The following is an 11,689-nucleotide window of genomic DNA, read 5'->3' as shown; positions in this document are numbered from 1 at the left end:
TATTATATCAGTTGTGCTGTCATCTCCATCTTGAAGTGTTCTTGACAACCACCTGCTTGGATTCTCCTCACCTCACATCAGCACACACACACACACACACACACTTTTAATGTTTTTTAAAGACAGTGTGCCATGTATTTTCAATGAGATAATGAATGTTGATAAAGTATGGGCTGCAGCCATGTGTGTTCCCCTCGTTTGCTCTCTCTCTCTCTCTCTCTCTCTCTCTCTCTCTCTCTCTCGCTCTCTCTCTCTCTCTGTCTCTCTCCCTCTCTCTCTCTCTCTCTCTCTCTCTCTCTCTGTCTCTCTCTCTCTCTCTCTCTCTAAAAACCCTTCAGGAGGCAAAACAACAACAGATGCCTCGGGGTAAGGGATAGAAAAGCGAGGGAGGATGGAAAGAGAGAAAAGAGACAGAGACGCCAAAGTGCACAACAGTTACTCCAGCAGTCTTTAATTGTGGGTTATACACAGTACCAGTCAAGTTTAGACACACCTACTCATTCAAGGGTTTTTCTTTATTTGTACTATTTTCTACATTGTAGAATAATAGTGAAGACATCAAAACTATGAAATAACACATATGGAATAATGTAGTAACCAAAAAAGTGTAAAACAAATCAAAATATATTTTAGATTCTTTAAAGTAGCCACCCTTTGCCTTGATGACAGCTTTGCACACTCTTGGCATTCTCTCAACCAGCTTCATGAGGAATGATTTTCCAACAGTCTTGAAGGAGTTCCCACATATGCTGAGCACTTGTTGGTTGCTTTTCCTTTACTCTGCGGCCCAACTTAACCCTAACCATTTCAATTTGGATGAGGTCAGGTGATTGTGGAGGCCAGGTCATCTGATGCAGCACTCCATCACTCTCCTTCTTGGTTAAATAGCCCTTACACAGCCTGGAGGTGTGTTTTGGGTCATTGTCCTGTTGAAAAACAAATGATAGTCCCACTAAGCACAAACCAGATGGGATGGTGATTCTCTGTAGAATGATGTGGTAGCCATGCTGGTTAAGTGTGCCTTGAATTCTAAATAAATCACTGACAGTGTCACCAGCAAAGCAATCCCACACCCTCACACCTCCTCCTCCATGCTTCATGGTGGGAACAACACATGCAGAGATCATCCGTTCATCTGACAAAAACACGGCGGTTGGAACCAATGATTTCAAATTTGGACTCATCAGACCAAAGGACCGATTTCCACCGATCTAATATCCATTGCTTGTGTTTCTTGGCCCAAGCAAGTCTCTTCTTATTATTGGTGTCCTCTAGTAGTGGTTTCTTTGCAGCAATTCGACCATGAAGGCCTGATTCACGCAGTTTCCTCTGAACAGTTGATGCCGAGACATGTCTGTTACTTGAACTCTGTGAACCATTTATTTGGGCTGCAATCTGAGGTGCAGTTATCTCTAATGAACTTATCCTATGCAGCAGAGGTAACTCTGGGTATTCCTTTCCTGTGGCGGTCCTCATGAGAGCCAGTGTCGTCATAGCGCTTGATGGTTTTTGCAACTACATTTGAAGAAACTTTCAAAGTTTTTGACATGTTTTGTATTGACTGACCTTCATGTCTTAAAGTAATGATGGACTGTCATTTCTCTTTGCTTATTTGAGCTGTTCTTGCCATAATATTGACTTGGTGTTTTACCAAATGGGGCTATCTTCTGTTTACCACCCCTACCTTGTAACAACACAACTGAAGCCTCAAAAGCATTATGAAGGAAAGAAATCCCACACATGAATTATTAGCAAGTCAGACCTGTTAATTTAAATGCATTCCAGGTGACTACCTCATGAAGCTGGTTGAGAGAATGCCAAGAGTGTGCAAAGCTGTCATCAAGGCAAAGGGTGGCGACTTCAAATAATCTACAATCTAAAATATATTTTGATTTGTTTAACACTTTTTTGGTTACTACATTATTCCATATGTGTTATTTCATAGTTTTGATGTCTTCACTATTATTCTAGTATAGTAAATGACTGGTACTGTATATATATATCATGCTACTATAATTGACCGGAATTGTTTTCTTTGGGATCAAGGCCCTTGTGTCCTGTTAGGAGTAATGTAAGGTTGGCCTGTGATACTAACATTCTAAAACTGGAGCTTGTCTTATTAATAGTTAGACCTTAGAATTCACATCATAATGGAATACGATGGGTTTGGGTGTGTGGCTCTTTTCAACTCTGGCCAGAGTAAGAAAATATGAAGTGTAATTTCCTCTGCCTTCTTGGCATAGCCCATCTCCAAACCAGATGCTTTCATGCCCAAGCACTGCTGCCACAGCTGGAGAAATGTGACCACTGAGTACTGGTGTGTCTTCAATCAAGTGGCATATAGGGTGAATATCAATAGTATTTCCTTCTTCGTGTCCTCTCTCCTTGCCTCTTTCTCAAAACGCATTGGAGATGGTCCGAGGGGAGGAGGAGGAGGAGGCGAGGAGAGAGGATACGAGGAATCAAGGAAATATATGATTGACATGAAATCAAAGGAAACAGGGCACTTTGTGGGTCATTCTAATCTGCCATGGATTGTCATGGTTTTACCAAGAAGATAGACAGTAAACATGATTCAGAAAGAAGAACTAATATACAACTAATCTGTCATTTGTGAAGTCATAAACACCATTACATAAAAAACACAGACTGGATACACAACAAGAACACAGAATGGCTACACAACAAGAACACAGAATGGATACACAACAAGAACACAGAATGGATAGACAACAAGAACACAGACTGGACACACAACAAGAACACAGAATGGATAGACAACAAGAACAAACACAGACACCCGAGTCGTTGATACACCCACAAGGCACAGATGTTAGTTCAACATCTAGTTTTGATTTAATTCAACATGAATTCAACATGAAATCAACAAAAAATGTCACTATGTCATTGGATTTAGGTTAAAAGTTGGATGAAAAAAATATACAAAAATACCTGACGTTTATTATTTTTGGTTGAAATGAAGTGGAAACAATGTTGATTCAACCAGTTTTTGCCCAGTGGGTTTCTTGCGCTGACGTTACGATAAACACTTTACATCAAAATCCCACTTGACATTTTCTTCTAATTTCAGCATTTATTACAAAACAACATTTGCTTTTTTGCTACCCAAAGTTGTTTTTATTCTGGAGTTTGGGTCTGAATTGAAAAGCACAAATATTTCGACTTAAGCTCGGGTAGTAATCAAAAAGGCTGCCCACAAATGTTAAACTACAAAGTACTGATTGTGCCTGTTTTACTGTCACAGGGTTCTTTGTTTTAGCCCAGAGGCAAGCCAACTCTGCACCCAATCAGCCCAGTGCTTAGCTATTAGTGGTGGGCTGGGTCATAATTTGGGGCACTCTGATTCAATGAAATGGTCCAATCACGTGGTAGAATAATGGGTTTCATTAAAGAAACGAGTGAAGGCATATAGGGAATGATACATAATGAGTGAAGGCGTATAGTGAAGGATCCATAATGAGTGAAGGCGTATAGTGATGGATCCATAATGAGTGAAGGCGTATGGTGAAGGATCCATAATGAGTGAAGGCGTATAGGAAAGGATCCATAATGAGTGAAGGCGTATAGGAAAGGATCCATAATGAGTGAAGGCGTATAGTGAAGAATCCATAATGAGTGAAGGCATATAGTGATGGATCCATAATGAGTGAAGGCGTATAGTGAAGGATCCATAATGAGTGAAGGCGTATAGTGAAGAATCCATAATGAGTGAAGGCGTATAGTGATGGATCCATAATGAGTGAAGGCGTATAGTGAAGGATCCATAATGAGTGAAGGCGTATAGTAAAGAATCCATAATGAGTGAAGGCGTATAGTGAAGGATCCATAATGAGTGAAGGCGTATGGTGAAGGATCCATAATGAGTGAAGGCGTATGGTGAAGGATCCATAATGAGTGAAGGTGTATAGGGAAGGATCCATAATGAGTGAAGGCGTATAGTGAAGGATCCATAATGAGTGAAGGCGTATAGGAAAGGATCCATAATGAGTGAAGGCGTATAGTGAAGGATCCATAATGAGTGAAGGCGTATAGTGAAGGATCCATAATGAGTGAAGGCGTATAGTGATGGATCCATAATGAGTGAAGGCGTATAGTGATGGATCCATAATGAGTGAAGGCGTATAGTGATGGATCCATAATGAGTGAAGGCGTATGGTGAAGGATCCATAATGAGTGAAGGCGTATAGGAAAGGATCCATAATGAGTGAAGGCGTATAGGAAAGGATCCATAATGAGTGAAGGCGTATAGTGAAGAATCCATAATGAGTGAAGGCATATAGTGATGGATCCATAATGAGTGAAGGCGTATAGTGAAGGATCCATAATGAGTGAAGGCGTATAGTGAAGAATCCATAATGAGTGAAGGCGTAAAGTGATGGATCCATAATGAGTGAAGGCGTATAGTGAAGGATCCATAATGAGTGAAGGCGTATAGTAAAGAATCCATAATGAGTGAAGGCGTATAGTGAAGGATCCATAATGAGTGAAGGCGTATGGTGAAGGATCCATAATGAGTGAAGGCGTATGGTGAAGGATCCATAATGAGTGAAGGTGTATAGGGAAGGATCCATAATGAGTGAAGGCGTATAGTGAAGGATCCATAATGAGTGAAGGCGTATAGGAAAGGATCCATAATGAGTGAAGGCGTATAGTGAAGGATCCATAATGAGTGAAGGCGTATAGTGAAGGATCCATAATGAGTGAAGGCGTATAGTGATGGATCCATAATGAGTGAAGGCGTATAGTGATGGATCCATAATGAGTGAAGGCGTATAGTGATGGATCCATAATGAGTGAAGGCGTATGGTGAAGGATCCATAATGAGTGAAGGCGTATAGGAAAGGATCCATAATGAGTGAAGGCGTATAGGAAAGGATCCATAATGAGTGAAGGCGTATAGTGAAGAATCCATAATGAGTGAAGGCATATAGTGATGGATCCATAATGAGTGAAGGCGTATAGTGAAGGATCCATAATGAGTGAAGGCGTATAGTGAAGAATCCATAATGTGTGAAGGCGTATAGTGATGGATCCATAATGAGTGAAGGCGTATAGTGAAGGATCCATAATGAGTGAAGGCGTATAGTAAAGAATCCATAATGAGTGAAGGCGTATAGTGAAGGATCCATAATGAGTGAAAGCGTATGGTGAAGAATCCATAATGAGTGAAGGCATATAGTGATGGATCCATAATGAGTGAAGGCGTATAGTGAAGGATCCATAATGAGTGAAGGCGTATAGTGAAGAATCCATAATGAGTGAAGGCGTATAGTGATGGATCCATAATGAGTGAAGGCGTATAGTGAAGGATCCATAATGAGTGAAGGCGTATAGTAAAGAATCCATAATGAGTGAAGGCGTATAGTGAAGGATCCATAATGAGTGAAGGCGTATGGTGAAGGATCCATAATGAGTGAAGGCGTATGGTGAAGGATCCATAATGAGTGAAGGTGTATAGGGAAGGATCCATAATGAGTGAAGGCGTATAGTGAAGGATCCATAATGAGTGAAGGCGTATAGGAAAGGATCCATAATGAGTGAAGGCGTATAGTGAAGGATCCATAATGAGTGAAGGCGTATAGTGAAGGATCCATAATGAGTGAAGGCGTATAGTGATGGATCCATAATGAGTGAAGGCGTATAGTGATGGATCCATAATGAGTGAAGGCGTATAGTGATGGATCCATAATGAGTGAAGGCGTATGGTGAAGGATCCATAATGAGTGAAGGCGTATAGGAAAGGATCCATAATGAGTGAAGGCGTATAGGAAAGGATCCATAATGAGTGAAGGCGTATAGTGAAGAATCCATAATGAGTGAAGGCATATAGTGATGGATCCATAATGAGTGAAGGCGTATAGTGAAGGATCCATAATGAGTGAAGGCGTATAGTGAAGAATCCATAATGAGTGAAGGCGTATAGTGATGGATCCATAATGAGTGAAGGCGTATAGTGAAGGATCCATAATGAGTGAAGGCGTATAGTAAAGAATCCATAATGAGTGAAGGCGTATAGTGAAGGATCCATAATGAGTGAAGGCGTATGGTGAAGGATCCATAATGAGTGAAGGCGTATGGTGAAGGATCCATAATGAGTGAAGGTGTATAGGGAAGGATCCATAATGAGTGAAGGCGTATAGGAAAGGATCCATAATGAGTGAAGGCGTATAGTGAAGGATCCATAATGAGTGAAGGCGTATAGTGAAGGATCCATAATGAGTGAAGGCGTATAGTGATGGATCCATAATGAGTGAAGGCGTATAGTGATGGATCCATAATGAGTGAAGGCGTATAGTGATGGATCCATAATGAGTGAAGGCGTATGGTGAAGGATCCATAATGAGTGAAGGCGTATAGGAAAGGATCCATAATGAGTGAAGGCGTATAGGAAAGGATCCATAATGAGTGAAGGCGTATAGTGAAGAATCCATAATGAGTGAAGGCATATAGTGATGGATCCATAATGAGTGAAGGCGTATAGTGAAGGATCCATAATGAGTGAAGGCGTATAGTGAAGAATCCATAATGAGTGAAGGCGTATAGTGATGGATCCATAATGAGTGAAGGCGTATAGTGAAGGATCCATAATGAGTGAAGGCGTATAGTAAAGAATCCATAATGAGTGAAGGCGTATAGTGAAGGATCCATAATGAGTGAAAGCGTATGGTGAAGGATCCATAATGAGTGAAGGCGTATGGTGAAGGATCCATAATGAGTGAAGGTGTATAGGGAAGGATCCATAATGAGTGAAGGCGTATAGTGAAGGATCCATAATGAGTGAAGGCGTATAGGAAAGGATCCATAATGAGTGAAGGCGTATAGTGAAGGATCCATAATGAGTGAAGGCGTATAGTGAAGGATCCATAATGAGTGAAGGCGTATAGTGATGGATCCATAATGAGTGAAGGCGTATAGTGATGGATCCATAATGAGTGAAGGCGTATGGTGAAGGATCCATAATGAGTGAAGGCGTATGGTGAAGGATCCATAATGAGTGAAGGCGTATAGTGAAGGATCCATAGCCCTACTTTGTTTATATATATTTCTTATCCCTGTGCTTGTTCTTTCTTTTCTTCTGTCTTTCATGTCCAAGGAGACGTGTGTGTATGTTTTAGGACAAATATAAAAACAACAGAATGGGTGTATCTGTGTCTTGAGTCTTCCACATAAAACTGGACGGTTAGAACAGTTTTTTGTTTGAGGAGGGGGTTTGTATGAAATGTAATGTTATGTCGTTCCTGGTGATTTTGAGAGTATGAATGAGCTGCTAACCTTCAACATGTTAAAGCAAGAAGGTCTTTAAGGTTGATCCCATTGTGTTTATTTGTACTGTTATTTCACAGAATACACACACACACACACCGCGTCACTACCTAGCAGTCTCCATAGAACATTAATATACACAGTTACAGCATACTCCAAATACAGAACATCTATTGGACCACCCCCCCATCACACACACTTCTCTGACAACTGCTGTTTAAGGTTTTTGTATTCTGTTGGGTTAGTTGGCGGGGCACATTTCACGGGGAGCGAGAGCTTTTACCAATTAGTCCTGTATACTTCACTAAGGCCTTTATAAAGCAATGCTACCGCCACTCAGGAACAGAAACACTATATTTATATATATTTGCTTGCTGTCAGAGTTGTTCAAGCATTGCTACAGCACTCTCCTTCTAAAAATACTCTGATCATGCCCTAATTTAGATTAATTGCCTCCATTTTACTCAGTTCTCTCTCTCTCTCTCTCTCTCTCTCTCTCTCTCTCTCTCTCTCTCTCTCTCTCTCTCTCTCTCTCTCTCTCTCTCTCTCTCTCTCTCTCTCTCTCTCTCTCTCTCTCTCTCTCTCTCTCTCTCTCTCTCTCTCTCTCTCTCTCTCTCTCTCTCTCTCTCTCTCTCTCTCTCTCTCTCTCTCTCTCTCTCTCTCTCTCTCTCTCTCTCTCTCTCTCTCTCTCTCTCTCTCTCTCTCTCTCTCTCTCTCTCTCTCTCTCTCTCTCTCTCTCTCTCTCTCTAAAAACGTAGATTTTTCTTTCTCGCTCTCACAATTCATGTGAAGTTCCCTGAAACCAGCTGTGTAATTTCGGAGCGGGCCAAGAATGGGCCGGCGTAATGAGAACCACCTGGGTCTGTGGAACGGAGGGGAGCCGGAGCTGGGCCGGATGGCTGGCCTGTGCCACCTCTCCCTGGTCTGGCTCTCTCTGGGCCTTGACAGGGGCTGGATGGAGGGTCCGGTTGGGTCACAGGGTGCATGGTGGGAGTGCTTTTTGGGGGGGGAGGGTGATGGCGTAATGGCATATAGGGTAGAGGTATTAGTTGATAGGATGGTGTATAGGGTAGAGGTATTCTGAACTATGTGGAACGGCAGGGCCTAATAAGGGGACAGCGTGTGAAGGGAGATGAGGGGCGAGATACCGATGATAGCCTATATATACATACTATGAGGTCAAAATAAAGAAAGAAAATTATGACAATGCCCTTTTGGTGTAAGAGCTTGTGGGAAAAAAATGGCTGGAATTTCCACCTGTTCAGGTGGAATGGAGTTTTTGGCCCAAAGCATTACATCACAATCTAATCTGATCTGATTATTCAGTCAGAGTCTAGACGATCCTATCCGCCAATCAGAGCTGTGTATGTAAATATATAAAAATGTGTATAAACACGCCCACATTATAAGACTATTTTCATGAAATTAACACACACACTGATTTATTAGACGTACAGCAATGATTTTAAAATAAATAAATAAACAATACTTAATGGGGACTTAAATGAACTAAGATCTTATTGAAATGCAATGATTAGTTGGGACACATTCAACCATCCAATTACTCTATGGTGGTTTCCTGTTGCTCTGCGGTTATAAGTAATCAAATAATAACTGCTCGCTTAAACAGCCACACTAATGTGTCAGCATGCATGAGCCCGACCCGTCACAGGAGTCGCTAGACTGCGATGGGACAAGACATCCCTGCCGGCCAAACCATCCCCTAACCACGCTAGGCCAACTCTGTGACAGAGCCTGGACTCGAACCAGGATCTCTAGTGGCACAGCTGGCATTGAGATGCAATGCCTTAAACCACCACGCCGCTCAGGAGGCCCTAGAATGACGTTATTAAGTATATGATCCGTACCTTTGAGAATAATCTCTCGGTTGTGAAATTTTAAGTGATTCGACTGGTCCTCAATCTGCTTTCCTCCATCAGGAAATGTCACATATGAAATGAAATGTATAATCTCAAATGCTAAATTCTACACACATAGAGACAAGGTGCAGTACATTTAGAAAATATATATAAATATATATATTTTTATTTTCCATAAACTCATCTTCAAAACACTCTCCTGCAACCCGCCTCACCAATTTATATATATATATATATATAAAAAAAGAAAGCTATCCTTTAGCTCGAAAATCTATCGCCAGTTTTGTACGGTGCGGCTCGGACCGGAGCATACCGGACCTATTTTTCTCTCCATGTTCCCGGATTTCAACCGCTAACTCTGGACATTTATACCAGGATCTCGCAGCTAGCTAGCTGCTATCCGTGTGACTATCGGCTTTCGTCGATTCCGGATCCTACCATACCTTTGTCTGTACATTATACCTTGAAGCTATTTTATCGCCCCCCAGAAACCTCCTTTTACTCTCTGTTCCGGACATTCTAGACATCAAATTCTTATTGCTTTTAGCCGTACCCTTATCCTACTCCTCCTCTGTTCCTCTGGCGATGTAGAGGTGAATCCAGGCCCTGCAGTGCCTAGCTCCACTCCTATTCTCCAGGCGCTCTCTTTTGATGACTTCTGTAACCGTAATAGCCTTGGTTTCATGCATGTTAACATTAGAAGCCTCCTCCCTAAGTTTGTTTTATTCACTGCTTTAGCACACTCTGCCAACCCGGATGTTCTAGCTGTGTCTGAATCCTGGCTTAGGAAGACCACCAAAAATTCTGAAATGTTCATCCCAAACTACAACATTTTCAGGCAAGATAGAACTGCCAAAGGGGGCGGTGTTGCAATCTACTGCAAAGATAGCCTGCAGAGTTCTGTCCTACTATCCAGGTCTGTACCCAAACAATTTGAACTTCTACTTTTAAAAATCCACCTCTCTAAAAACAAGTCTCTCACCGTTGCCGCCTGCTATAGACCACCCTCTGCCCCCAGCTGTGCTCTGGACACCATATGTGAACTGATTGCCCCCCATCTATCTTCAGAGCTCCAGCAGCTAGGCGACCTAAACTGGAACATGCTTAACACCCCAGCCATCCTACAATCTAAGCTTGATGCCCTCAATCTCACACAAATTACCAATGAAACTACCAGGTACCCCCCCAAAGCCTTAAACACGGGCACCCTCATAGATATCATCCTAACCAACTTGCCCTCTAAATACACCTCTGCTGTCTTCAACCAAGATCACTGCCTCATTGCCTGCATCTGTAATGGGTCAGCGGTCAAACGACCTCCACTCATCACTGTCAAATGCTCCCTGAAACACTTCAGCGAGCAGGCCTTTCTAATCGACCTGGCCGGGGTATCCTGGAAGGATATTGATCTCATCCCGTCAGTAGAGGATGCCTGGTTATTTTTTTTTAAATGCCTTCCTCACCATCTTAAATAAGCATGCTCCATTCAAGAAATTTAGAACCAGGAACAGATATAGCCCTTGGTTCTCCCCAGACCTGACTGCCCTTAACCAACACAAAAACATCCTATGGCGTTCTGCATTAGCATCGAACAGCCCCCGTGATATGCAGCTGTTCAGGGAAGCTAGAAACCATTATACACAGGCAGTTAGAAAAGCCAAGGCTAGCTTTTTCAAGCAGAAATTTGCTTCCTGCAACACTAACTCAAAAAAGTTCTGGGACACTGTAAAGTCCATGGAGAATAAGAACACCTCCCATATCCACTATAATTGAGAATTTCAATAAGCATTTTTCTACGACTGGCCATGCTTTCCACCTGGCTACTCCTACCCCGGTCAACAGCACTGCACCACCCACAGCAACTCGCCCAAGCCTTCCCCATTTCTCCTTTTCCCAAATCCAGTCAGCTGATGTTCTGAAAGAGCTGCAAAATCTGGACCCCTACAAATCAGCCGGGCTAGACAATCTGGACCCTTTCTTTCTAAAATTATCTGCCGAAATTGTTGCCACCCCTATTACTAGCCTGTTCAACCTCTCTTTCGTGTCGTCTGAGATTCCCAAAGATTGGAAAACAGCTGCGGTCATCCCACTCTTCAAAGGGGGGGACACTCTTGACCCAAACTGCTACAGACCTATATCTATCCTACCCTGCCTTTCTAAGGTCTTCGAAAGCCAAGTCAACAAACAGATTACCGACCATTTCGAATCTCACCATACCTTCTCTGCTATGCAATCTGGTTTCAGAGCTGGTCATGGGTGCACCTCAGCCACGCTCAAGTTCCTAAACGATATCTTAACCTCCATCGATAAGAAACATTACTGTGCAGCCGTATTCATTGATCTGGCCAAGGCTTTCGACTCTGTCAATCACCACATCCTCATCGGCAGACTCGACAGCCTTGGTTTCTCAAATGATTGCCTCGCCTGGTTCACCAACTACTTCTCTGATAGATTTCAGTGTGTCAAATCGGAGGGTCTGCTGTCCGGACCTCTGGCAGTCTCTATGGGGGTGTCACAGGGTTCAA

The 11,689-nt window shown here is 42.4% G+C and overlaps 1 protein-coding gene across 1 annotated transcript in view; it reads right to left on the bottom strand.

Annotated features, from left to right (window-relative positions):
• Positions 1-11,689, bottom strand: part of LOC139420182 (piezo-type mechanosensitive ion channel component 2-like) — a 213,827-nt gene that overhangs the window by 69,725 nt on the left and 132,413 nt on the right. The window lies entirely within an intron of this gene.

This window comes from Oncorhynchus clarkii, chromosome 11 (assembly GCF_045791955.1).
Source record: "Oncorhynchus clarkii lewisi isolate Uvic-CL-2024 chromosome 11, UVic_Ocla_1.0, whole genome shotgun sequence".
Lineage (NCBI taxonomy): Eukaryota > Metazoa > Chordata > Actinopteri > Salmoniformes > Salmonidae > Oncorhynchus > Oncorhynchus clarkii.
The sequence above is the reverse complement of the archived record's forward strand: the minus strand, read 5'-3'. Positions and strand labels throughout refer to the sequence as shown.